The sequence below is a fragment of the Pogoniulus pusillus genome, chromosome 34 (assembly GCF_015220805.1).
Source record: "Pogoniulus pusillus isolate bPogPus1 chromosome 34, bPogPus1.pri, whole genome shotgun sequence".
Taxonomy (NCBI): Eukaryota; Metazoa; Chordata; class Aves; order Piciformes; family Lybiidae; genus Pogoniulus; species Pogoniulus pusillus.
Window position 1 is genome coordinate 8400705 of NC_087297.1, and position 27998 is coordinate 8428702.

General features: G+C 43.8%; 1 long non-coding RNA gene across 1 annotated transcript; it reads left to right on the forward strand.

Annotated features, from left to right (window-relative positions):
• Positions 1-644: 644 nt before the first annotated feature.
• On the forward strand, positions 645-27914 carry LOC135189896 (uncharacterized). Its single transcript, XR_010308356.1, has 3 exons — positions 645-745; positions 11486-11656; positions 27054-27914. It is a non-coding gene; the product is annotated as an uncharacterized LOC135189896 (long non-coding RNA).
• The last annotated feature ends 84 nt before the right edge of the window (positions 27915-27998 follow it).

A 27998-nucleotide genomic window follows, 5' to 3' on the forward strand; every position in this document is an offset into this window, starting at 1 on the left:
GGATGCCATTGGGGCCACAAGGACACATTGCTGTCCCCTGCAGAACCTGAAAGATCTCACAGTTTCTATAAATATAATTTGTATTTGCTTTTTTACTTTTTCTTAGTTTTCCTCTTTATTTCCTCTTTTTTTTTCTCTTAGACAGCTGTGAGTTGTTCTTCAGCCAGCATAGTAAGCCACTGAAGATGTCTGGTTTCTACTCCAAGGAAAAATGACAAAGGGTTGGTCATGAAAAGGCTGATCTCAATGCAAACACTGCAGTCTAGTTTTTGTTTAGTTAGTTTTGTCTCACTTCTCCCCCTTCTTCTTTCCTTTCCATCTCCTATTTTCCCACCGCCTTCCACCTTTTCTTTTTCCATCTTTTCGCTTTCCATCTTCCTCTTTTCCTTTCTATCGTCTTCCTTTTCCCCCCTTTTCTTTTCATCTCCATGCTTTTCCTCTCCATCTCCTTTTTTTCAGCACAACCCTCCCCCCCTTTTCCATACTATCTGCCCCTTTCCCACCCCACACAGCATTTGCACCTCTTTCCCCCAAACGCACAGCACCTGGGTGCTGTTGAGTCTCCTCCCTCCCCAGGTGCGACCACTTTGCCCTCCCTGCTCACTCTCCTTTGTCCCCCAGACGCACAGCACCTGGGTGCTGTTGAGTCTCCTCCATTTTGCCCTCCCTTTATAACTGGCCCCAGAAGGGCAGAAGCTCCAAGTTTGCCCATCTGGGCAGAGGGATCCTCCTCCCGACGTCACCGGTGAGTCCCCGTGGCGTGCACTGGGTGAATGGTGGAGGGGATCTAAAGGCCGGGGGGCCTGGTTGGCCCCCCGGTGTTAGGGAACACAAAGGCTCAGTACTGCAAAGGCTTAGCGACTGCTGTAATGCCATGCACGGGTGCTGGTTGGGCCTGCTTGCTTAGGTTGAACTCCTCTGTGTTTAGTTGCTTCTTTCATAGAGTCATGGAGGCTGGAAAAGACCTCTGAGGTGATCAAGCGCAGCCTGTAACCTAACATCACCACATGAGCCATGCTGCTGAGGGTCATGTCCCATCTGTTCCTAAAGACCTCCAAAGGTGGTGACTCCAGCACCTCCCTGGGCAGTCCTTTCCCCTGTCTGCTCACCTTTTCTGTGAGGAAGTGCTTCCTAATCTCCAGCCCTAACCTCCCCGGTGCAGCTTCAGGTCATGTTCTCTTGTGTTGTCACAGGGTGCTTGGGAGAAGAGCCTGACCCCCGCCTGACTACTGCTTCCTTTTAGGTAGCTGGAGGGAATGATAAGGTTCCCTCTAAGTCTCCCCCAGGCTGAACACCCCCATCTCAGCCTTTCCTCAGACAGCCTTCCCTCCAGCCCCGTCTTCAGACTCATTGCTCTGCTCTGGCCCTGCGCCTCCATTTCCTTGAAGCGAGAGGCCCAGAGCTGCAGGCAGTGCTCAGGGCAAGGCCTCCCCAGGGCCCAGTGCAGGGGCAGAGCCACAGCCCTGGTCCTGCTGGCTGCTGCCTTTCAAAAGCAGCTTCCTCCTGTTGCCTTTATTGGAGGTCACATTGCTGATTGGCCTCCTCCTGGGCTGGAGAGACTCCTTTGAAGACCCCTCAGATTGCATTGGAATTATCCAGACGACTGCATGGCAGGGCCCTTTTCATTCCAAGCTACCCTGTGGCTCCTCAGAGGTGATGCTGCTTTAGAATCCCCATTGCAGGTAAACAAGAAAACCTTTTTCTGGCAGCCTCCCCTACAAAATGTGCCTGAAAAGGCACATCCAATTGATTTAGAGCCTCAACTGCTCTCTCTAAGTAGTGTCTGCACAGTGGAAACCTCTCCCAAATTAGGCATCCAGAGGAATGTGTTCATCAGCAAAGAGTTACAGAGCAACATGTACCTTTAGTGGCCTTGTAACTACAAAACAGAATAATTCAGATGTACAACATGAAAATGGTTACACATTTCACCAGTCACAGCACAAAAGAAGGGTTCTTGGTTTTCAGGTGTGCTGCTGGGTGCTAAGAGTGTGAAAATCGACTGATATAACAGTGGCCTAAGCAAGATCTTTGGACCTTAACCTGCTTGAGAATAAAAATCACTAAGCTAGAATGAGATGGGTTGAAAATAATCCAGGATTATTCAAATGCCAAAGCTCAGGCTGAGTTTGGCCTCTGTGTAAATATTGTTTGGTCTTTCCCAGGTCCAGGAGAGATGAAGTCCCTGACATTCTTGTGGGAGAACTTGTAGTTCATTCTTTCAGAGCTCTGGACTTCATCCATTATTTCCTGCAGGGAAAACCTTGGTTAAAACTGCCCAGAGACTCTGAGTACAGGCAACAGCATGGGGGTGAAAAACTGAGCAGCCTTGTTGCAGTGACTAAATAAAAGCAACAGGTTATATCTTTATTGATTCTGCCTTACTTCCTTTACACAAAATAAGACTTTTTGCTGCCTTATTATTGGTAGAAGTCCTTGGAGTGTATAACTGTTAGCACCAGAAGGAGATGTTGTGGGCAGAAAACTGAGGGAAAGCTACGAGTGGAGGTCAACCTTTGTTAAGTGTAATTAATATATATGAAAACACAAAAATGTTTGTTTTTCAGTTTCCTATCACATTTTCCATCTGTTCTCTGCAAAGGTTTTCAACTTCCACTTCCTCTGTGCCGTTTTGCAATATTCCCATCCACAGGAAGTAAGAGGAAGAGCTTTATGAAGGATATGTTACAAATAGACTCTGTGTAGGTGTTTGGACAAAATAACTGGGCTCAAATCTCCTCTAGTATAAACTGAAGACTCTGCAGTGTGAAATTCAGCTCGTTTGGGATCTGGTGCTTCATTCTGCAACACTGCTTTTGGGGTTTTCTTTTGGGTTTGTTTTTTTTTGTTTGTTTGTTTTTATCCTGTTCCTTTTAATCTGTGATATCACAGAAACATCCAGGCTGGCAAAAACCCTCAGGATCACCAAGTCCAACCTAGACCCTACTCTACAAGATTCACCTTAAACCATATCCCCAAGCACCACATCCAAATGACCCTTCAACACATCCAGGGTTGCTGACTCCACCACCTCCCTGGGCAGCTCCTTCCAGTCCCTGACCACTCTTTCCATGAATTTTTTTTGTCCTAACGTCCAATCTAAACTTGCCCAGACTCAGCTGGAGGCCATTCCTTTTGTTCTGTCTCCAATTCCCTGTGAGAAGAGCCTAGGGCAGCCTCTCCACAGTGTCCTTTCAGGTAGCTGTAGGCAGCAATGAGGTCTCCCCACAGCCTCCTTTTTCAGACTAACCCTCCCCAGCTCCTCAGCTGCTCCTCATAAGATTTATTCTCTAGCCCTTCACCAGCACCTTGCTAAGCAATGGTGAAGGCCTCTCCAATTTTAGAGTTGAATGACTGCAAGTATGGCCTATGCCTAAGAACTGCTTCCAAGGCCAGCAGTTGGTAGCAGACTTACTGAGCCAGGTCCCATTATTCCCAGTTCAAGACAGTATCAGTGTGCTGCTTCCCAGAGAGAATCAGCATTTCACAAACAGAATGAACAACAGCGAAGTCTGCTAAGAATGAAGTGATCAGTTCTAGCTTGGGATCACGACTGCAGAGGTTAGTCATAGGACTCATGAATGTGGCAGGAACAGGAGGGCACTGGTGGGTTGTATTGCTGTGCTCAGATTGCCCTCAGCAACAACAGGACCCCCAGTTCCAGTAAGGACAGGCTGTTGCTCACATAGTTTTGCAACAGCAACACTGACATTCTGCCATGTACAGGTTACGTAGCAAGGCTGTGGAAGCCTCCACAGAGACATTTTTCCTTTTTTTTCCCCCCTCTTTCATCACTGAAGCCAGCTAGAGCCTTCCAGTGTGAAATTTGAGAGGGGAGCCAAGCTTCCTCCCCTCGAAACATTCCAAAAGATTGATGAGCTCCAAATCTGCATCAGGATTAACATCCAAGTTCTGCGAATGGCATCTGTCTTACTAATTAGCTGATCCGAGCCCCCAGATCTCAAAATAGCAATTTAAATATTCCATCACTTTATCTCCAGTCCAGCTACAGGATACCTATTCTGTTACTTCTGACAAATTTAATTTCTTACTAATTTTACTGTTCAGAAAAGGAAATTAATTGTCATAAAAGCAGAGTGGTGGAAGTTACTTCACTTTTTCCTGAGAGCTTGCAAGCATCCATTTGCAAAGCTCTCCTCCCTCTTGTGCCTTCTCCTGCCTCTTTCCCAGCCCACAGGTACAACAAAACAACCTTGCAAGATGAGCCTTACAAAGTCTCCAAACACAAGCTTGTAAATCTGGCACTCAAACAAGCTCTATTATTTTTAACTGCTTTTGTGTAAGAGAAGAGGCTATGTAAAGAACAGGATGTTTTGAACGTTGAGCTCTGGTGCATTACCTAATGCTGCTGCTACAGATTTGATGTAATTTCTATGCAGGTGTCAAAGGCATCCTAAAGAGCATGCTACTGGGATATGAGGCAATTGGCATAGATAAGCCTGGTGGACTTACTGATAGTTCTTTTATGAACAGAAATGCCAAGTTTGCAGTTGGTGTTACAGACGATTTCAATTACAGCACAGCTCATTCTTGCAGCCTCTCAGGTTTTGTTTTTAAATAACTCTAGACAGGATACTTAAACTTTTGTTAATCTCCACTTTTTAAGGAGATGCATAAAGAGAGCCACCCTTGGTTTCCTCAGAACGTGGGGCTGCTGTAATTTCCTTAAGCAGGGAAGGATAATTGCACCCCTATCTACTCCTCAGGATTGCTCTGCAGCCAGGTTCTCAGTTGCTCATCGTGTCTCAGTCCCTGAAGGAAATTCACTGATACAGAAAGTAATCCTTCCAAATAATGCAGGTGTCAGAGGTCTGAGTAAGAGAGAGGCTTGGCAGAGTCTTCTGTGGAAACTTACACAACATCTGCCCACACAATGGCTGGACAGTACTGTCCTTCCTTCAGTTGTCAGGTGCACTGGAATGTGTATAGAGGAAAACCCAAAGAAAATAGTAGATCCAAGATCCTAATGCACGATTGCTGTTGGAAACATGAGCCATCATTTCCTTTGCAGGCAATTACGATTATGTTGTTAGTGCTTTCTGTCCTGCAAGGGGGCACATTGTGTTAGCTTAGCCATCAGAGAGATGTTATCACACCGAGTGAGCCTTTCAGTTGATCTCATCTTTTTCTGAACGTCTGCCAGGAAAAAAATGTCCTTTCTGGTTATATTTGTGATAAACCTGAGGCTAAGTGGCTGCACTTATGATACACATAGAAACAAGGGCTTGATTTGATACTGTACAAATACGGCTAAAACTAAAGTGGAAGAGCACAGTTGCTGTGAGTTAAGAGCATAAGACTGAGCTGGCCTTCTCTCAATAGGCACGGGACTATTTGCTCTGCCGTTCCTTTCTCACTGATTCATTTTCAACACCCTCTTCATGCTTCACTTATTTTGCGTCCTGGTTTCTAGATACATTCCTCCATGGTCACTTAGCATTGTCTGATATCATCTTACCATCATACAAGGTTCTTTACAGACAACTATTATCAGCTTTACGCTCACTTATTCTCAAATTAGTGCCATTATTGTGGTGGATGGGCTAAGGACTGTGCTGCTCTTGGTGTCCTCTAAGTATCACAGTTCCCCTGGGCCACTCATTCAACATTGAGTGGGAAAAGTCACATTCCTTGCTAAACTCAGCTACTGTCTAATGAGACCCGTCTGTGTTGCCTCTCTGCATGACAATGCTGCTTGTAGAAAACACCTGTTCAATCGCCCAGTTCGTATTTCTCTCAGTGTAAGGGCAGTGCTGGGTGTACATTTGCCACTGCTAGGGCCACCCTAATTTAAAACAGTCAGTTTTGAAGGTAATTTCCATCCCAGTTTCAGTTTTGGGGGTAATTTCCATCCCAGTCTCACCATCCTGATTGGATATGCTCGGTCTGTGTTCATTTTGTCCGTCTGTAAGCTGTATAAGGCATAAAGCAATGGTGAGAACTCTCTTTAGGGGCTAGCTGGGGCATGAGACTGAGATGAGAGGAAGTGGTCAGCACAGAAGAGCTGATGTGACACATAGGCTTGGCATCTTTGGCAGGTGCACTGCTGCTTGCTGGAGGCTTATTGAGCTTCTCTATTGCCTGAATTCTAGGGTAATGATCCCAATGCCCTCGGTGTTTGAAACACCAGTATGGAATTTATGCATAAAATGAATCACATTTGCTTCCATTGTTTAATCACATAAAACTACATGTGTTCTTTGCAGTCAGAGTCAGAGCACCACGTAGTCTGCAGGATGATTGAGTTAATCTAGAGGGAAGGGAGCTTACTACCCCACCCTGTCACTGGGGGGGGGGGGGGGCAGGGCAAATCAAGTCCCATAGACAACTATTTGTTGTGTTGCCAACTGTTAGGGCTATAGTTGAACCCAAATGATATTTGATGTTTTAAGCCTTCATTCCTTAAATGGAGGGATACTGCAAGAATCTGAGCATTATGTTAAAAACCCCCAAAAACCAACTTCCATACTCCTAGAGCTTGTTCAGTAGGTCTCCTCTCCTCAGCAGCCAGCATCAGAACAAGGGCACACAGTCTCAAGTTGTGCCAGGGGAGGCCTAGGCTGGGTGTTAGGAGGAAGTTGTTAGCAGAGAGAGTGATTGGCATTGGAATGGGCTGCCCAGGGAGGTGGTGGAGCTGCCATCCCTGGAGGTGTTCAAGAAAAGACTGGCTGGGGCACTTAGTGTCATGGTCTGGGTGATTAGATAGGCCTGGGTGCTAGGTTGAACTGGATGCTCTTGGAGGTTTCTTCCAACCTGGTTGATTCTATGATAAGTACACAGGAAGGCTGAGAGGGGATCTTAATGTCTGTAAACATATGAGGGGTGGGTGCCAAGATGAAGGTGCAGGCTCTTTTTGGTGATACCCAGTGATTGGCAAAGAACAACAGGTGTCAGCTGGAAACCAGGAAGTTCCACCTCAACATGAGGAGAAACTTTACTGTGAGGGTGATGGAGCACTGGAACAGGCTGCCCAGAAAGGTTGTGGAGTCTCCTTCTCTGGAGACTTTCAAAACTCCCCTGGATGCGTTCCTGTGTGACCTGCCCTAGCTGATCCTGCTTGGGCTCATGCTCTATGAAGGTCCTTTCCAACCCCTAAAAGTCTATGCTTCTGTGATAGAACCTTTGGAAAATCTTATGACTTCTTTCCTTCAGCCTCCTGATTCTTTTCAGCTTTGATTCATACTTTTTGATCATGTGGAGCAACTGACAATATTTGCCTGCTTAAGGTGCTGCCATTTAGCCTGGATGGTACCCAAAGGAGAGCCTCCAAAATGCAGATCTCGTTTTTTACCGCACAATGGAACAGGGAGCCTTTGCTGAGGATTTCAGGCACAACCACAGTAAAAATAATAAATAAATGAGGCATTTCATTGTGCCCAGAGATGCTGTATAGAACTGCACACTTGAAAATAAAAGCAGCCTAAATTTAACTATGACTCAATTACACTAAATCTGACCCGTTTTGGGTCTGTGTTTCAAGTTTACACTTATTTACATTCTTAGACTTGGGGCTGTTGGAAGAAGGGGGGGGGGGGAGGCAGGCATTTTGGTCCTCAGATTTGCTATTAAAAAATGGTGATTAGGAAAACACAGCTACAGTCAGCTCAAAGCTGGGTAGCTCATTTGAACCCACTATAAAAGAGAAGATAATTTTCTCATCCTATTAAAGCTCAGTTAGCAGTGGCTGTGTAGGCGGCAGCAGATCAGAAGCGAGCATCCAACTTGGAGCTAGGACAGCTGGGGCCGGGTCCAAAGCAAACTGCCTGATTAGCGAGACAATTTGTATTTTACAATGACAGCAAATAGGTAAATCTTGTGAGCGTCAGGAAATCCTGGAGGATCTCGGATGGGAGCACTGGCTGGACTGCAGGTTGCGCTTTGATTAGGAGGCAGCTTGGCTTTTTTTGTGCTCGTGTTGCAGGGATGTGAGCAAGAGAGACTTGCGAAGGGTATTTATGCCTCTGTCGCTCTCTCTCGTTTTCACAATCCGCATGCAACGACTAATTGGCTGTGTTTTCCCAGCCGTTTTATGTCGCTCTTGCCCTGGTTACAAGTCGTACAAACCCAGCACATCCACGGGGACCCATAGACAAGCCCACATCACCGAAAGCTACGCAGCGTTCCCCTTTCTCTCCAAATGTAAAACATTTACGAGTGAATTTACAAATGCATTAAGGACATTTCCCCCGTTGGCTGTTAGTGTTTATTTCTGCCCCTTCTCCTCCGGGGAGCGGACACCTTCCAGCCCCTCACCTTTCACACACTGCTCTCCCGTTATTTGCCTCCTTCCCTCCCTGTCGCCCCTTTCCCTCCTCTCCCTCCTCCTCGTTTTCCAGTTCAGCAGCGCAAATTTCTGTTTGTGCCAGTGGGGCGGCCTGGCGAGACCGCAATTGCTCTACCCCACAGATTGACGAGCCCTCAGATGCCGATTTACTGTAGATGGCAGCCACGCTGGAGCCGCGGCACATCTGGAGTGGAGTAAGCTTACTCAGAGCTGGGGGCCAGCTCCAGCCCGAGCCAGCGGAGCCGAGCGCGGCGCTGAAAGGCAGCCCTCCTGCCTCCCCTTCCCCTCCTGCCTCCCCTTCGCCTCCCCGGGTACATTTCCTAATGTAAACAGAGGCCAGGGGGGAAGGACACAGTAACTCTTTGCTGCGTGTTTGTCATTTCGTGTTCTTTATCTGCTTGAGGTCAAACTCGAGCGCTGGAAAAACAGAAGCTTTGCTTTTCTTCTAAACAGCCGAAAGCCAGCGCTGCTGAAGGGGGAAAAGAGGAGGAAAAAAAAGAGTTGGTTTGCTGTTGTGTTTATTTGTTCCACTTTATGGTGATTTGGGGGATAATTTAATTATTTGCAGCCAAACTGAACACAAGCTGTTGTCGATGCTAATGATACCAGCGCATTATTTCATGTACAGGAGTGGAGTGCTTTAAGCCACAAGTGGAGTGGATTTCTGCATACAGCTGTACCAATGTAGCTTCCCCCCCTGGCCTTCTATTATCTGGAAACAAAAAGAAGTTTATAGATGGATGCTTTGTTTTCCAAAATGGCCAATACCTTACACAGCCCAGTGCCATCTTTCTGTCCCACAAATGCGTTCTAGCTATGTAACTGCAAAGAAAAAGCATGCCCCTTTTTGGGGTAGATACACTGATTTTATAGTCCACCTCCCTGGACTGCTGAAATTTAGTCTCTGTAAAAAAGGGGGAAATATATATATATATATATATATATATATATATATATTTTTTTTTTTTTTTTTGGAGACACTTACTGACTGTCAGCAATCTGGATGAGGACACTGCAGTTCTTTACAAGTTTTATCTAGTTTTTATTTCTTCTTTCTAAATGATAAAGTTTGTAGGTTAGTTGTTCAAATGACATGAAAATTATGAACGTGCCATTTAAAGTGGCATTTACACCTCAATATCCCTTGCAACTGAATAGATTTTGCAGGAAATAAAGGAGAGCAAAACCTCAGAAGTGGGTGCTTAGAACATACTGATGCATGCTATGTTGACTTAGCTGTCTTTAAAGACAACGACTCTCATTCAGATGCAATCAGTGTTTTACCCAATATGAAGAATGTTAAATCAGTCCTGATGAGTAAATTTATGAATAAACCACTGCAGGTCAGCTCCTTGAAACATTTTTGCCTATAGGAGTAGAAAATTTTTGATCCCTGTAGAGTTTCCTAGGACTGTTGATTCATTGTCTCAGTTCAGAAGCCCTTTAGTGGATAAAATTGTGACCTTCCAGATGATTAAGTGGCTCTCTTGATGGAGACTTTCCTATCTATTACAGAGGAAAATCTGACTTGGATAGCAGGTGTGGTTGGGCAGCAGCTCTTGCAACCCAGGTCGCAAAGTTTCAGTAATACATCCCCCCCATAGGATTCTTATGACTGATATATGTCCATACACTGCAACAGGACTTGAGTTGAATCCCCATCCCTGCAGATGTTTAAAAGATGCAGACATGTGGTGCTGAGGGACATGTTTTAGCACCAGACTTGGTAGAGTTAGATAATGGTTGGGCTGGATGGTCTTAGAGGTCTTTTCCAACCAAAACAAGTGCTCTGACTCTGTGTCTCGATGCCACAATCCTTACACAAGAGACAGCACTATAGGTTGCATGCTTCTGTGTTACTGTTTTTAATGGAGCCTCTTCTAGCTGATTTTAGTAATTTTGTCACAATTAAGTTTTCTCTTACTTTCCTGGCAATTCACATCCCAGTAGGAAAAGGCCAAAATTCCTCATGAATCACCTTGGCTGGGTGTCAGCCTTCTCACCCAGGGAAACACTGATCATTACCTCTCTATGGCTGCTTGAAAACCACTCGAGATGAAATTCAGTAAGGAGAGGACTTGACTGCGTGGCAGAGATGTTGCTCAGTGTGGAAAGACTGAACTGCTCATCTGCAATAACCTTTCTGTGTCAGAAGCCTGAAGCCCCATTGTGGATCCAGGGACAAATCTGGAGATGTTACAGCATAGTACATGTTTTGGGTGATTACTGAGGTAGATGAAATGGTTTGCTTGGAATGAAATATTTATTTGGAAACCCCAACATTTCTTTGCTGAAAAGCTGATGGAACCAGTCTCAAAAGTAAAGATGTTTGGCAAACTTCAGAGACTTTGGCAGCTGACTTAAATCTAAACTTTTTGCAGGGACAGTTGGATTTTGGCTAAGTTCTGGAAGCCTGCAGGGCTCTGGAGGAATCCTCTCTGGCTGGCAGACCATTGCTCAACCCTCTGACTGCCAGGGGAAGAGGATTGATGGCCTGTCATTGAAGGGTGGCCCACCAAGTAGTCTACCTTTGAACTAGAGACCTCAGGGCTTCCAGGTTTCAAAACTGGGGACAATACTTGTTTTGAAACGTTGTTGATATATTTTGATATGCCTTGGAAGTATTTTGATTTCAAAGAATTACCAAATCCTGACCCCAAAAAATGTTCCATAGGCATTTTTTTTGGACAGCTTATTCCAGTCTAAGTTTAATGACCCTGAGGGGGGAAAAAAAAAAAGAGAAAAGTTTCTCCATAAATAAAGTAGAAATAAAACAGTATCCAGTGAGGGAGTCTGAAGCAGGATTTCTTAGATCCTACTTACTGGGCAACTCTCTGTAACTGTTGTTCGTAGACCTCCATCAGACTGGTGTGGGCTCACACAGTTTTTGTCTTAATTTTGACCATGACATCCTGATAATAATTGTTTAACTATTTGATATCCCCTCCCCCCTTTCCACTTAACACACATTTGAAATGAGTTCAACTCCTGGTCTTGCACTAATGCCAAAAGTGTCCATGAGGTCTCAAAATGAAATCTTCTCAGTAGATGACTATGCATCCTGCTGCTTATGCTATTGTGATTATATTAATAGCATGTTCTCCAACTTAAGCAGCGTGCAGGTGCAAAACCCTCATTCAGCAGTACATAACTCTTTCATCTGTCATTTCTTGCCAGTAGATTTCCTGCCCATATGAATGTTTCTTGTGAAATTTCTGGAGAATTGTTGCTGGGGTTTTGCCAGTTGTAAGGAAACAAATACACAAACAACCCCCTTCTGAAACTCAATCACAAGAGGAGGCTGGTGCACGAGTACACAAACAACCTCCTTCCAAAAGTCAAGGGCAAGAGGTGAGTGGTGCTAATAGTGCCACTGTGTATTGATATGTCCCTTTGATTCTCAGGAGTGCCTCATTTGTACAATGTGCCTATGGCTATCCTTATTCAGTTGCTCACTTCTGACTTTTTAAAGAGGTCTTAATGTTGGTTTGTTTTTTTTTAAGCAAACACAATTTGGGTTCTATATGTATGCTCAAAGAGCAGTGAAACCTGCATTCACAAAGTGTTTATTCCAGTAGGTTTTATGCTCTGTGACCATCATCTAGAGGAGCACTCTGACAACCAGAGAAGATTTAAGGGTTTGAAAAGTGCATCTGAAGGTGTTAGCTTGGAAAAAAAAATGTGTGGGGAAAAGAGCAGTTGAACTAACCCAGCTATTAAGACTGTGCTTTAAAATACAACAGATCTCTTTAACATCTAAACAAACGGAGAAATCTGCCTGAAAGGACAAAACAGAATTTCCAGTTTCAAGTGTGTTATTTCCTCCCAGTGTGATTATTCACAGTATATCTGTTCCAGGTTCTTTGCGAAAGATGCTATTGACATTTGAATGGCATTTCAGCACAAGATTATAGGAGATGAGAAACAGTCAAACACCAACATTTGCAACATTTTTTACCCTGGGATAAACTGCTGTCCTTAAAAAAAAACCCTATTGTATTTCCTTTGCCTGCTTCCAGTGTTTTGGGTTGGGGTTATATTTTGTTACAGCAGTAGAGGATTCATTGAACTGGAGCCTGCCATTTGTTATTGGCGTTTCTCAGAAGAATAAGAACAGTTCTCAATTACGTATTTCTCCAAGAAAAACATATACTCAGTATATAAATGTTCAGATTCCACCCCAAATATACATGTATCCTAAAAATAAACCACAATAAATGTTAGACTAAGGAAAAATTAAGAACAGTGAAAGAATGAAGCAGAGGAAAAATGTAGAAAGAAAACCACAAGAGTAAAAATACAGGCATTAAGTAATATAGTGGATGTGAAAGAGCTTAGAGATGAAGTTAAGAGAGAGAAGGGAACCTATCCACTGAGTTGTTGCAGAAGCATAATTTATTACCACCAGGCAGGTGAAATTCTCATCACAGTCACTGCAGTCAAGTCAAGTGTCCTGAAACAGCAAGTAAAACCCAAGGGCTTTTAAATTCTCAAGATTAAAAAGAGATTCCAGTGAATTTCAATGACTATCAAATGATGAGTTAATAATTGTGTCAGGCCAGATTTTTTTCCCCTCTGTAAGGTTTAAATTGAGTTACACAAATAAAAGCTGCAATTTTCTGAAGAATGATCCTCTTCTCATATTTTTCTGAAGGAAGAAAGGAGCTTTGGAGGCTCTCTTTTAGAATCAGAGTTGTGTTTTGAACCTCCATAAAATGATGATGCATTTTGGCTGAGGTACTCCAAGCTGGACCATCTCTATTTCTGTTGTCCACCAACTAGGAAAATATAATAGACCTCTTATGCAGAGCACGACCAAAGTATGTGAGTCGAAATTATTCCTCTAAGTGAGTTTGAACAAACTTGATGCTGTTTAGTGGATTCAGTGCAACCACAGGACTCGGCTGTATCTTTAGGTAAACATGTACAGCTCTTGTCAATCTCAAAGGACTGCACAAGTGCAACAGTGGCCAGTGCTGTACTTGCTTGCTATTTTTTGCAGTAAAGCCTAGTCATAGTGCATGTTCCTTGTTAGTAAGAGTGCTACTATATTACTTTTCCAACAACACTCGCAGAATATTGCATTACTTTTTGGTCCCCTGAACTACTGAACTGCCAGTTCTTAACAGAAAAGGGCTGTAACTGAATCGCTAGTAAAAGGGGCAGGAAATTAGATAAAAGGCTAACACTGGTTTTACATGCCTAAATGAAAAGGTGTTAGTTTGAAATATATGGCCTTTTGGTGTATTTTGCAAACCTTCAAAGTCCCTGACTTTGATTATCTCAATGCTGCACTAAATTAAGCGCCAGTGCCGCCCCATGTGATGTGATGGCTTACTGCCCGTGATCAAAAATTCAGGTGAAAATTCCTTATGTCCTGATAGGCACTCTGCTGTCTTTGAAAAATAAAAATCATAGAATGGTTTAGGTTGGAAGGGACCTCAAAGATCATCCAGTTCCAAGTCCCACCATAAACAGGGACACCTCCCACTAGAACAGGTTGCTCAAGGCCTTATCCAAAAAGCTTAGGGCTTGCTTGAATGCAGCACAGCCACTGGGTAGATGATCTCTTTTCTGATAGTTGCTTAATAAGGCATTGTTTGGAGGAAGCTAGCAGGTAAATATCTTTGCTCATGCTACATGGAAAACTGTGGTAGCAGCAGCTTTGAAACCCATGTGCCACACATTGTGGTGAGAAGAAACTTTTGAACCATCACATCTGGTAGGGAAAAGGAGTTTTAAAAGCAAGAAAACAGGTTAAATTGGGAGGGAAGTATCCTATTTAACTTTAGCCACCTGTGTTAAGAGTGTGCCTATTTTAGTGTTCCTTTACAACCAGCAGGGGCTGAGAGATTTCCAGAAGATAAACGATCTTTTTGGTCCTTAAGTTGTCAGCTGCTGGAGTATCTCCCATCATCGACTGCAAAGGGGATTTAGGAGTTCTACAGCCCACAGGTAGCTGCCTGCATTCAGTGCCTGTATTTAAATGGGATTAAGCTGGGACTTCCAGTATAAGTTATAGATGTAGGATGTGGAGTTGCTGAGCTATGTAGCAAATGGAGTTATTAGTCCTGTCTAGGAAACCTCAAGTTAAACTTTTCTAGGTTAACACCAAGTCTACTATACTGCTAGGAGGGGAGGAGAAAGAGGAAAGAGAATGCATCCTGGGTGAAGAAATAGAACATTTTCTCAGATGCTTACTCAATAGTGTTGTGCTTCAGGCTCAGGATGTTGCTTCATTGTCAAGTGGCTGATCTTTCCTTGTCATGCCTTCCTATTGTTCTCCATTCCTTAAATAATCCTGGCTTTCAGCTGCGTTTTTCATCCATTTAATTAATTTTCAAACACCCTAAAAAACTAAAGATTAGTTTAGCAGATCAGGGATGAATTAGAAATGTTACGTAATGGGCAGAGTCACTACTTGCCTTTGCGTAGTAATAAAGATGCAGTTAATAGCTTCCACTTAATTTAGCTGCTAAATTCTGCTTTGTTTCAGAGATCAGCTCCACTGCAATAACAACATTGTTCTTTGCTCATTAATCACTGCTATTTGCTCTCCTTTGGATTGTTGTGAAGTTTTGGGGCATGGGCAGTCCTCTGGCAGATAGATGAATGTGTTGATCTATTAGATGGCTTAGGTTCTATAATTTAGACAAAGTATCACTATTATAATGGCTTGCAGACTTCAGTGGCTCATTTTAGGGCTGCTCTGTGCAGTCAGTGATATCACAGCAGCTCTTAGGTCCTTTGGTGTCTTATGTAAGACATAAAGGAGCGGCATTGTTAGCTACTGTGCAGTCGATATTTGTCGGTAGTTTCCAGACCACTACAGAATCACAGAAACGTTATGGTTGGAAAAGACCCCCAGGATCAATGAAGTCCAACTACTCTACAAAGTTCACCCTTAAACCATGTCCTCCAGTACCACATCCAAATGACTTTTGAACACATCCAGGGTTGGTGACTCAACCACCTCCCTGGGCAGTCCATTCCCATGCCTGACCACTCCAGCTGTGAAAAAGTTTTTCCTAATGTCCAGCCTAAACCCACCCAGTGGCAGCTTGAGGCCATTCCCTCTTGTTCTATTGCTATTTACCTGTGAGAAGAGACCAGTAGCAGCCTCTCCACAACCTCCTTTCAGTTATACTTGCAGTGAAATCAGAAAGTAAACAGGGGGTTACAATTAACACCTGAGGTAAAAAGAAAGCTTATATGCATGCTACACATGTCCTTGCAATACTGTGTGCTGCAGAATGTTGCCACAAACTTACTCCTTGAACAGAAGTCTTGTATCATAACAAGGTCTGGCAGTGGATCTGTAAACAGTTGTAGGCATACTGCAGTGTTCTTTGGCAAAAGAACAGCGCAGTACAACAGTAGTATGAATACAGATGGAAGTGTTGGAGCAGATTATTCTATCAATTTCATATTTACGTAAGTATTACAATTGAGAGTGAACAAAGCAACAGTTTCCTTTTTTTCTCACTCCCTCACATATTTTTTACAAAATCTTGCAGTTCATACCTCCTTAAACATGCAGGAAAATTCTCCCAAGCAATTCCTTTTGCTCAGACCTTATAATCAGTAAATATCTGTGGAGCAAAAGTGTCATCTAAATTTCTTCAGTGAGGTTTTCTTGCAGTCTGCGATTCACAATCACTTTTTTTACTCAGTGTCCTGCTACATCTGCTGTTCAGTAGTCATAGTTATAATTTCTACCTGTATCTGTTTAATGTGCTTTTCCCTTTGATGGAGCAACTCCTTCCATTGCATGTGCTTCATTTAAGATGCTCTTTGTTTTGGTCAAGTGTAATTGCTGTGCTTGCTCTTCTGTCTTTTGGGTGGCAAAAATAAAAACAGCCGGAGGAGACTTGATTGAGCTCCTACATAGAAACTGTAGCAGAACAATGTCTGCTATTAATTAGTCTTGTACTCATTAGTCCTATATTCTGCGCAATGAAATTGATTACAGCAGTTATGCACCTTTCAAAGAACCCAGCTTGGGCTAGGTGCCAAACTCTGTGTCTCCAGGAGGTGCTGCAGCTACTGAATGGCTTTCAGACCACCTGGGATGTGTCCCTGCAGTGTCCTGCTGAGACCATGTTGTGCCTCTTTGCCCAGAGAATTTGGACTCTGTCTGGCAGAAGTCCAGAAATCTGATAGGTTAATGCCCGTAGCTGTAACCTGCTCTTCAGAGTAATGGCTGTTGGGCATTGTCAAGTGAAGCTAACTTTGCCGGTCCAGTTATCTCATCTTCTGTGTGTTTATTTGAACTTGTAAGGTGCTTCCTGCAAAGAATCTTTCATGAGGGTTCTGTATATGTTGAGCTGTTTGAAGGCGTTGCAGTGCTTCTTTTCCAAGGCTGCACTTTGTGGCTCCTAAACACTTAGGAGAATGTGTGTGTGAGGGCACTCTCTAGCTGCACAAATATGAGTTCCAAAAAACCAGTGGAGAACTTATGAGCAATGTTTGCATCTTTTCCCATCTTCAGTCACGGCTCTCTGCCTGTATCATTGTTCAGAGTAGCAGCTCAGAGCAGCATGGTAAATAGCAGTCACTGAAGATGGGCTGTCATGTGAACAGTTCATTTGGTTTTAGAAATGGTATTTCTCACCTCCTCCACACAGGTCACTTCACTACCCTGCTGGCTTCTTCAAGGGGAAAAAAGAATTTCATTCTGGTTTGAGGTGTTTCAAAACTTGTATGAGGAGAAGCTTATTTTTTTTGGGTTGTATTTGTTTTTATCCCCTCGCCAGGAATATTAGCTCAGGTATGCAACTCACTTCTAAATAAGCTGCATTTCAGGAAGCTTTTGTGTAATCTCTTCACAGCAGGAATGCTCAGAAACATTCACATCTGAAAATGCTGTTGCACCAGTAGATCTCAATAGCTATGTCTGTGGGAAGAACTGGGTCCTTGGTAAAGGTCAAACAGTTGTGGCTGTGCTTGGAGCAAAATTTATTTCAGCTTCTGAGGGAAGTTATGTGTGTAGCTACTTTCATTTGCTGAAGTCCTTCTACAGTGAACAGCATGCAAGTGCACGCTGAAGATGCCTCTGGAGATGTCTGTCCTTGCTGAGTACAGAAGAAGCACCTGTAATCTAAGCATCTTTCAGGAGATGCTTAACTTGAAGACTTAAGAAATGAGGTGAGGTGAATCCTTGTGCTTGCATTTACATATAAAGCTTCTGCAATGTCGATTCCCAGAACCTGACCTTTCAAGTTTAGCTTGATATCTGAGCCACTGACTGAAGTCAGACTTGCTGGCGTTTCCCACTGTGCTGCCTGAATGCGAAACCGTGCAAGGAGTGACATTGAGAACCAGAACATCTGCTTCCCATGCTGTATTCTTGTGGACATCAACGCTGCAAATTAGTGTTATGTGAACTAACTCTTCTCCTTAGAAGACTCACATTAGTAATTCTTAGGCCTATCTTTTAGGCTTATCTTCAGCTTTCCACGTATTGAAGGCTCTTCTTTGTTGATTTAAAATACAAATGTCATTTGCCGTCTCTGCATAGGGAGGTATAGGCATCACAGGCAGTGAGCAGCTGCTGAAAGAGAAACCGGGACTGCAGATACCTGTCCATAGCTCAGCATAAGATCAACAACTTGGCTACAGAAATAGGGAACTCAGTGCACAGTCAACACCTGAGGCTACTTATTATGGATTAGTATTGGGTAGTTTCATCCAGCAATACTGTAGATATTACAAACCATCTATGAACCAAGCAATTGCTGTAGAACACAGGAGCAGTGGCAGGAAAAGCACAGCCTAGTGCTCCTGAGCTGTACAAACCATGGTGCTGTGCCAAAAGCAGCAGTGGTAGTGGCACCTGAAAAAAGGATCAGTCTGCAGTCCCAATACTGCTCCACTAACAACTGGAAGCTTTGTGCAGGAGCAGAATTTTGGCAGACTTATGAAAGTGAGAATTACCATTTTTGATCGGATGCCTCTGTGAGCATCTTGTCTTCAGCACTTCCTATCCCCTTCCTTTGTTATTCTACTTGCATCTCAGTTATGTCCAGAATTCCCAGTAAAACCAAGACTCCACTGCCTAAGCATGCAAAAAACTTTGCTGCCCCAAAGAATTTAGTCTGGAGCTGGGATCTTCTCCAAACTGTTGGAGCTTACCCTATTGCCATAAACCCATCTATCTTACAAGTTCACTCTGGCCAAATACCCTAAACTTCTACTTAGAGGTGCTGAGTGACCTCATTTAAACCAATCCTCAGGATTAGGCACAATGTTTGTTTAAGGCATTTTGAGATCCTGAGATATAAAAAGCTTTGGAAGTGTAAAGATTTTTTTTTTAATTGGCTTAATATGTTTTTTATGTTTATTTGTAGCTGTGGAACTTAGGCAGTATAAAACTTGACAGTTAAGGCTCCTCATGAAATTTCTCCAGGAAAATAAAAACCTGTTAACAATTTGCTGACATTCATGAAAACCTTTAAATGCTTCCAAATCTGCTTCCAGGTACTCATATGCAAGAATCTGAAGTCTTTTGCATTGCAAATATTAGCAAATGCTTTTAAATGATGCTTGCTTTTCACACAGGGTTTATAGAAGAGCTCTCTGAGTAGCAGCAAATTGTAGTCCTGTCCAATTTCAGTTCATCTTCATGATGGCATTTCTGCCAAAATTGGGGTGGGTTTTTTTGGTGGATTTTATAGACAATCCATGAGTACCTGTCAACCATTAAAGATCTGAATATGAGGTTACAAATAAGAGTATATGCTATTAATAATGAATGGAACAAATTCTGTCTGCTTTCCCCGGGTGAGCAATCAGTCACTTTACTTATCACTTTATTTGAACAGAGGAGACTCTGTAGCCCTTTTGCTGCCTTTGGGATTTATTCATACTTTGGGAGAGCAGCAAATAGAAAGCAAAGAAACAATTCATTCTAAAGTCTTGTCTTAATTACCAGCTTTGGATAACATTCTGTTTGAGGCAGTCATTGAATTTTGAATTAAGAATTTTTAAAGACAGTAGCATTTAATTTTACAGTTCTAATACTTCTCTATGGGTTAAATTCTAGGATATTCACCCTAGTTTAAATTTAGCCATCTGCAGAGTAAGCACTGTGGGAAATGCAGAGAAAATGTTACCCCTTTCTCTTGTGTATAGCAAGTTTCTTGAGCCTATCCTGGTGAGTCATGTCCAGCAGCTTTAATAATTTAGTCTCATTATACATTGATTCACCTGAGTTTATAATGGGTTTTGATCATGTACAGTTTGCTTCTTAGTGGTTCTGCCATCGTACCCTAAGGGGCACAGAACTGGGCCAGGCAGGGAAATAGGAACATTTGCAGTTCAGCAACGTTAGATGAATTAATCTACAAGCCTGGATGCTCCTCCTTATTAGCCTTCATTAGTAACCCTTTCACTTCCTTTCTCTAACCTCTTCTGTTGCAAGTTGAGATCCCAGTTGTGTGGATCCCTGGGAAATTCAGTAAGGAGGAGGAGCAGCCCTGGCATCCTAATGTTCAGGTGGAGTCCCATGCACCTTATGCATCCCAGAGGTCTCTTTAGGGGCAGAAGAAGTGGCAGTGTTGACCTTCAGAACTGTGCTGGTTTGAGCCTAGCTGAGATATTTTAGTGAGAGGAATTAGATTCTAGGCTGTGGAAAGGAAACAGTGGTGATGTCTCCTTCACTCATAGGCTTGCTGAGATGGATAAAAACAAGAACACAAACACAGATAACAGAGTTGCTGTGTGTCTCTGGCTGCCTCCTTTTCTCTCTCTAACCTGCTGTCTAACTAATCCAGCTGCTTCCTAACCCCCATGGCTGATTCTCCAAACTCACCTTGAACATAAGGCAAAGTCTGGGATAAGGTGGAGGGATGGAAAGGAGGTGGATGGGTGGTTGGGAGCCCATCCTGGGATCTCTGGTTTCTGGGAGGGCTGTTGTGTTCCTGTATTACTTTTTAACTTGTATATAGTTATATTTAATATTTAACTGTACATAGCTGTAAATATCTGCTTGTATGTTGTGCTGAGCTGTAAATATAAAGCTCCATTCTAATTTCCAGTTTGGCTGAGTCTAGTCTGGGTGGTTTGTTAAGTGTGGGGGGTGGGCAACACCCAAACCATTACAAAAACCAAAATGTACTGTTGTGGATTCCTCCTGATGTTCACACTTTGCTGCAAGTTCTACCACAGCTTGAAGCAGCCTGGCCATTTAAAGTTTAGATTTATTCCTCTGAGCCCAGTTCTTCCTATCCCATTTACTCCCAGGATTTGCCTTCCTTTTGGGAATTTCCAGGAGGAATGTGATAGCAGAAGTTGCCTGTATGCCATGTATGCACATGAAGTGTAGCTTTATGTGACTGTAGACCCGAAATCAAGGCTGTCTTCTGCTTTAATTTATGCCTCTATCTCCTGGAGAGAGGCTTCTCCTGAACCTGCACCTACTGCAGTTTTATGTCATCTGTGGCCACCTTTTGATCTACTCTAAACCCAGTCGTCAGGGCAATGCACTCCTACAAATTCACTGTAAGAGCAAGGAAACAGAAAGAGAAGCACTTTTGCTACTGCCTTGCAGAACCTCTTTTCCCTCCCCCCATCGTTTCTATAAACAACTTTCAATGAGGAAAGTGGGAATTTGGTGTGGAGAGTGAGAAGCAAACATCAGCTTGGAGGAGGCAAAGGAGACTGGGAGGGAAGGGCAGGAGTCTGGGAAGGGGGTTGCAAACTGGAGCCTGGGGGAGCCCAGCTCTGTCTGGAAAAATAGAGCCCGGAGCTCACTGTGACTGCAGATGTGTCATCGCTGCAGTGGGCTTGGTGGCCCCGGCTGCCTTGCCAAAAGCTGAAAGCACACAGTTGCCTAGGGAGCATCGGTAAATCAATCTTATCATTCTCTCTCCATGTCCCAGATAGGTTGTTTAGTCTCTTGTTATTTCTTCTCTGAGGGTCTCTTCCACGAGGTCTTGAAGGACACCTTAATTAACAGCAGCAGTAGGGGCTGGCAGGGAGGTAGCAGCATGTCTCTCCTGCCATTTCTTCGGTCAAGAAAGTCACTTGCACTTTCTTTCATCATTCCTCCTCCTCCTCTCTCCCTCCCCCGTGTCCCGACTCCCTGCCCTGATTCAAGAGCTTGAAGGTCTGCTGGTGGTAGCCTTGGTGGCTGCAGGGCGGAGGGAATGTGTGTGTGGGGGGAGAAGCAGAGGGAGTAAAATAAGTGTCAAGGAATTCATTGTCTGTTCTCCACCTGTTGTTATTCTGGTCCCAATCAACCTGCTAGCCAGGCTGGAGCCAGTGGCCATCTGGAAACACTGCTCTGTTTATAAACTTGGCATGAAGCAGCACTCCCGGGCCCTGACCTCCCACACAAATCTGGAAACAATTAGAGCAAGATGATAGGCAGGGAGAGGAGGGGAGAGAAAGAGAGAGCCTGAGAGAGGAGGCTGTGGAGAAGGGGAAAACCAGACACAGAAAAGGGGAGCCTGGAGAAGATGGCAAATGTTTCTGGGATGCAAATATTTATGCCCACCTTAAACGACCATTGGCTCATTAATTATTGGCCATGCCAAAACAGCCTTCCCCCCCCCCCCCCCCCCCCCCCCCCCATGAAGGCTAAGGTATGCTTCTTTGCCTCCTCCAGCAACATAGGCTTTCCAAATGATATTGTATGTTTTATACTGCTGCAAGTTTGGCTTTATGACTATTAGGAAATTCAGATGGGTCTGTTATGTCCACATGCTCTCAGACCCATGCACATTCTGTGCTCGGTGGTACTGAAAACTGGAGTGCAAACACTACAGCTCCCTCCCATCTGTACTAGCAGTGATGTCTTTGCAGCACACTCCAGCATGCTGCTTTCCAGAAAGGACTGGAGCTCCCAGTCTGCAGCTCGCTGGAGTGTGGGAGTCATTTGGGCTCAATTCTCTCAAGCCTTCTTTTGCCCCACCCTACCCACCCACTCTTATTGCAACTCATCATCATCTTTACTGGGAAGGCTGCACTTTTCCTCGTCGAACCAGACCTTCAGTCACTGGGTTACTCCCTAGCTCCTCTTTGGATTTTGGACCCTTTCCCAGTCCTGCTCTTGCTGTGCAGGTAGGCAGCCTGCCCATCACCAACCTGCTGCTGTGGAGCCTTCAGGGGAGCGAGGAAGAGCCACAGCTCATCACATAACAAAGCCATGCGCTTCCCTTTCTGGATATATGGTATGGCAAATGCTGTTCATGCTTTGGGTGGTTTTAACATAACTAGTACAGATGTCAGAGTGCTAATTTAGTCCCCACAACGTGTCCTTTCAGTGTAAGGTCTGTGAGAGTGAGTTGTGTAGGAGACAAGCCTGACATTCACTTCTGCTGGCCTGCCTAAGGGGAGGATCCCTTTTGGCTCACCTGACAAATCTGTTACCTAGACGTCCTGAGAAGCCAAATGTTGTTTTAGCTGCAGTAAAACACATCTCCATCCTAGTGTGAGGAGATGCTGATGGTGACACTGATTTTCTCTTAGAGTGCATGGAAACAGATCCCTGTACTGGACCAGGTATTGTCCTCAGAGCCACTTTCAGAGCTGCTGCTGGGCACTGGTGCAGCTGAGAGTGGTGTAATGCACACGTCTTTGTTTCCTTGATTCCATTCATCCACCAGCCTTAGGGCTGGACAGTTGTGCCTTGCTCACAGGGTACGTGAAAGGTTTATCTTCCCTGTAATTCATCCAGAAAAAGCTATAGCTCAGAATGCCTGAGGTCAGTATTTTCCCTTGGTACAGGCTTCAGTGGACTTGTCTCTGGTGTGGCTGTCAGGGCAGTCTTTGGCCTATAGGCTCTCAGCAGGGCGAGTGGCTTGGCTCAGCTGTTTTGTGCTGGCCACAGTACAGGCATGGCCCGAGTTAAGAGCAGGGCAAGTGATGATGAATGTAATGCCTGCAGTTGTGCAGAAAAAGAATGATCAGCTGCAAGATGGGGGCTGTTTGAATTTTACAGCTCCTAAAGGGTGGTGGTGTTACACAGAGGTAGTTGTGGTTTGAGGAGGGAACCCTTCTGCATGCTATGGGAGGCACACAGGATCCGCTCTGTCTCGTGGTGTACCTCCATTATCTATGGCTTGTTCTCATCCAAATGATGAGCTAACACCATTGGATACACACACAGTATCTGTGGTCTAGCTCTTTGAGGTGGTGGAAATCTGCTGAAAAGCCCTTAAAAGGGAATTCAGTAGTTCAGATTAATTAATGTGAATTAAACAATCTATTTCTTTATATCTAATTTCTATCCTCATAGTGCAAACTGGCAGCTTTGTTTGCAGCCTCATCATAGCCAGTGATTACTTAGAATGAGGCAGCTATAAATGCATGTCTATTCTATCGATAATCTAGATGATCCTAGTGGGTCTTTCCAAGCGTGCCTGATTCTATGACAAATAAAGGACCTTAAGGTCAACTGCTGCTAACCCAGCACTTTTGAGAGCGCTGTGCTGATGCACTGCCTCCTTCCCTTACCAGAAGTGTGTGTTTCACAACAGCTGGTTACTTTTCTCAGATTTGCTGTAAGCATCAAGTCATTACGTTGGTGTCTGGTGTGGCTATTCCTATGCTGACCCACTCAGGAATGCACTTTGTTTTGACACGACCTTGGAAACTTAAAGGAACACAAAATGCACAACGTGTAGGCGTGTAAAAACAAATACAGGGAACCCACTAGACATGACTAGAGAGGAGGCTAGAAACAATTCAGCCATAGGGCTAAGAAAAATTGTTTCTTTATGTGGTTCTGGCTGTTCGGTAGCTGTACTTCAGAGCAGTGTAATGGGTTTTAATGTTCATAAAAATGTTCAGTCTGGTAAACCAATTTTTAGACTCTTACACAGTCTTGTTGAAATTGGATTCATTTGAACTGTAATATAAAATATTGTGTTTACTTAACCCCTGTAAACTGATCTCCTTTGTCTTCACGAACTTGCTGGCCAGTTAAGGACCTAACATTCCTTCCACAGTTAATAAAAGTTTGCATTTTTCTCTCTATTCATAAACTTAATTACAGTCAGACCTGGTTAATCAACATCAAACTTTTTAGTGCTTATTCTTTCAGATAGCTTTTGGTTGAAAAATAAATATGAGGGTCATACACTGAAGCTTTGTGTATTATTAAGGTTCTTAAAGCCTGCTTGGAGTTTTCCTGTGTGCAGCCCAGCAGATAGTGCAGCAGACTGAGCACTGCTTGTACCTGCGATGCAAGCCTTAAATTGCAGCAGAGACTTTGCTCTTTATGAAAGGTGATAATCCATTTCTGCCCCCATTTTCCACTCAAAAGTTTTGCTGATGGGAATGGCAGTTCAGCAGTCAAAGCTGCTCCTCAGTTCTTCTCCCTACCCATTTCCTGAATTCTCATCTGTCTCAGGCCAGGCCCCTGGAGACATTTCATACAGGCAGCACTGTGTTACTTGCAAGTGGGCAAGTATAAACTACATTCCATATGGCCATCGGGTAGCCTTTTGGTTACATGTACATTGCATTTCCCAAGGCACCCAGGATTTACAGAAATCCTTGAATGGTGCAGTTGATGCTGATCAAAGAGTTTGTGATTGAAGAATTTATGAAGCAGGATTTTGAGATTTTCTGTCTGAAATTTTGCAGGGAATACAGTGGCTGGAAGAGTGTTTATAAATCTTACAGCTTTTTCTGGAGGTAGCTGATAGGTAGGACTGAAATCTCTTTACGGCCTTAGAAGATGCTATAATTTGGCATGCACTTTTGTTAAATAATTTAATGCTGCATGTCTGCCACTTGGTTTGCTCTGCATGGATTGTTGAGCTCCTGGGGACCCTTTTAGCCCACTCTGGGAGTGGAATATGAAAGTGCAAGATTAGAATTTTAAGTAAAAATGAATAGCAAAAGGATGTAGGATGTTTTAACTTCAGATTTTGTCTCAGAACTGATTAATGACCACAGAAGATAAATGTGAAAGGTTAAACCTATCAATTTTAGAGCAAGGAGCAATAACAGAGCTGCCATTTCTTAAGTTCAAGCTTCCTGCTACTTTAAGTCCTGCTTGCAATGGCTTAAGCTGGGTGCTTAGTAAGGCTTATGGTGTCACTTTGCCTAAAGCCAAATTTTATCAGGCTTCTACCCAAAGGCATATCTGATTTGAAGTTCAATATTTTGATACCACCAAGACTGATGTGAAGCTGTGCAGAATTTCAGCAAAGCAGACACCAAAATGAGGTGAGAAAGTATGGGACCCTTTTGTGTGGATGCCTGCACGACTGCTACTTCAGGAAGATATCTTCATCTCTAACAAAGCATCTGTGTTTCATTGGGGTGCTGCTTTTAACCCAGTTTTATGACACAACTAATCAAAGCACTGGGAGATCAAGTCCCTTCCTCAAGGTCACAGATTGATTTGGTGGCTCTGTCTCAAACCTAGATATGAGCATGGCTCCGACTTTGCGATAAGACAGTGTCTGTGAACTCTGAAACTAGAAGCAAGCCAAAAAGCTCTGTGTAGGATAACCGCTACAAAGACTTTTTGTTGTTGCTTGACGTTCTCCTGTAAAACAATGCACGAGGAGGGACTAGGAAGGGAGTAAGTAAAAGAAAACAATGTTCTGTGTCCACAAAACAGTAGCAGGGACTTGCACAAGCCACGTTTGTACCTAGATGGTGAACACACAGCTTGCATGTTTCCAAGTCTTTTCCACAGAGTGCCTTGTAATCACTACCCTCAGCATCCTGTTTAAGAGAAGCTATTAACTACTTGCAGTATTTTCCTTCTATTTTTCAGTAAGATAATATGAGGCAAAGGCCAAGAGCTAACGTCAGGATCTGTCCAGAGCACTTTATTTTATTTTAGTTTTTTAAAAGAGGTCTGCTAGTCGATATTTTTGAAGTGGCAGAAAGGAAGCACCGGGGCAGTGTCCTTCCTGGCTCTGCACAGCTTCCTGCGCGCTTCCCTGCCGGAGCGTTAGTCAGAGCCCTGCAACAATTTGTGCTCAACCTCCCACGCCATTGTCTGCCTGGCTTTGATTCCTCTGGGCTTGTAGGATCGGATGGCCAGTCCGTTCTGGCTTAATGATGAGTGTACAGGTGGCAGAGCAAGGAGCCAGCAGGAGCAGTGCCGTGACTCAGAGATTGCGCCCGATCTCTGCCTGTGCGTCCCTGAATACACCTGCCTTTGAATGGGGCGCTAGACGGGGTTGTGCAATGTACCCAGATGAAAGTCTGCAGGGCTCTTGGATAAACTGGTTGTGGTTAAACAAAAAATCAAATTAGAGGTGACTGATTGCTGACTAAACTGTTTTCAGGCGCACATTTCTCATATCCCTGGTGATGAACTCTCTCCAAACTTCTTCCCACCTGTTTATGGCTTGGCTCTCTGGGCCAGGTACTGTTCCCATTGGCACAAGTGCAAATCCAGTTACCTGATGTAAATTAAAACCAGTTGGGCTACTCAGGCTTCGCATTGTTGTAGTCATTGTGGAGCCACGATTTGTGAATGGAGTGATGTCTAGCACTGTAATTTCCTGCAAGTGGTGAAGAAGATGCTGATTTTGCCTGTAGCAACAGCTGCTGAGAAAGGGAAGAGAAAAAAACTTTGCAAGAGCAGGAGGAGATAACGAAGGCAATGTGCAGGGAGCGAAGGACTGTGATTAACTTAGGCTAAGTGTTTGTTCACTGGAAGAAACGAGGATTCACAGGCATGTTGGTTTTCAGCTTTTTGTCAGTATGCCTTTTATCACATTTCCATTTTTGATATATAACCAGCCTTTTTCTTCTCTCTCTATTTTAATAGAACAACTCTTGTAGGAGCTTCATCTTGAGAGCCAGTGCAGTCTTGCAGTCCAGTCTTTGCTCTCTCTCCTCACCTCTTAACAGTATTCGACATAGTTTTGTGTTAAAAACAAGCCATCTCCTCAAAGAGAGCACTCAGTTCTGGTTCCTCTTGTCACTGCAGTGAGAGACTGGCTTTTACCACCCCATGGCCTAATGCAGCAAGGAAGGCTAACAGAGAGACTCGCAAGAAACAAGCAGGCTGTGACTTTTCTTTAAGTGGACAGAGGATAACAGAGTTTGGGCAAGTTGTACCCTGTGGTAATAGAGCTAATCCTCTGCACACCACCTTACAGCTGTGTCATGAGGGATCATACCTCTCTGCACGCTTGGGACAGATTTCAAGGCAAATGTTTAGCAAGAAACCAGATATTGAAGCAAGAGAGATGAAATGTTATGAGGACAAAAGGATTCTGCTGTTATCAGAAACACCTGGGTCCTTGGATCAGCCAGGGTCAAAGAAACCACCTACGTTCTTCCTGCCACGTATATATGAAATGTAATTTGAATAAAAAGACTCAGCAGCTCATAAGAGATGAGAGCTTTTTGCGCCTTCTCTATTACCCTATTATTAGCTTCCTTTGCTGTTTGCAAGTCAGGCTGTGTTTGTGCACTTCAGTGGGAATGGCTTTGTAACAGAGCTTTGTAGATGACTCTTGTAGTTTTCTGAGCATTAACCATCATGTGCTAGGAAACCATTAAGAGAGGAGTGGATGGGTTGATGTGCTCAGTGATTTTACATATTAAGGTGTTTGCTGTGCAGCTGCTAAACCAGATCTGTCCCTGCCCTTTCTAATTTTTGGGGGGTTCAAGTCCTTTTTTTTTTTTTTCTTGTTAGCTTTGATCCAGCCAGAAAATTGCCCACATTTTTTTTGTACTTGGGATAGTTTATTGTGTGTTTAGTGTA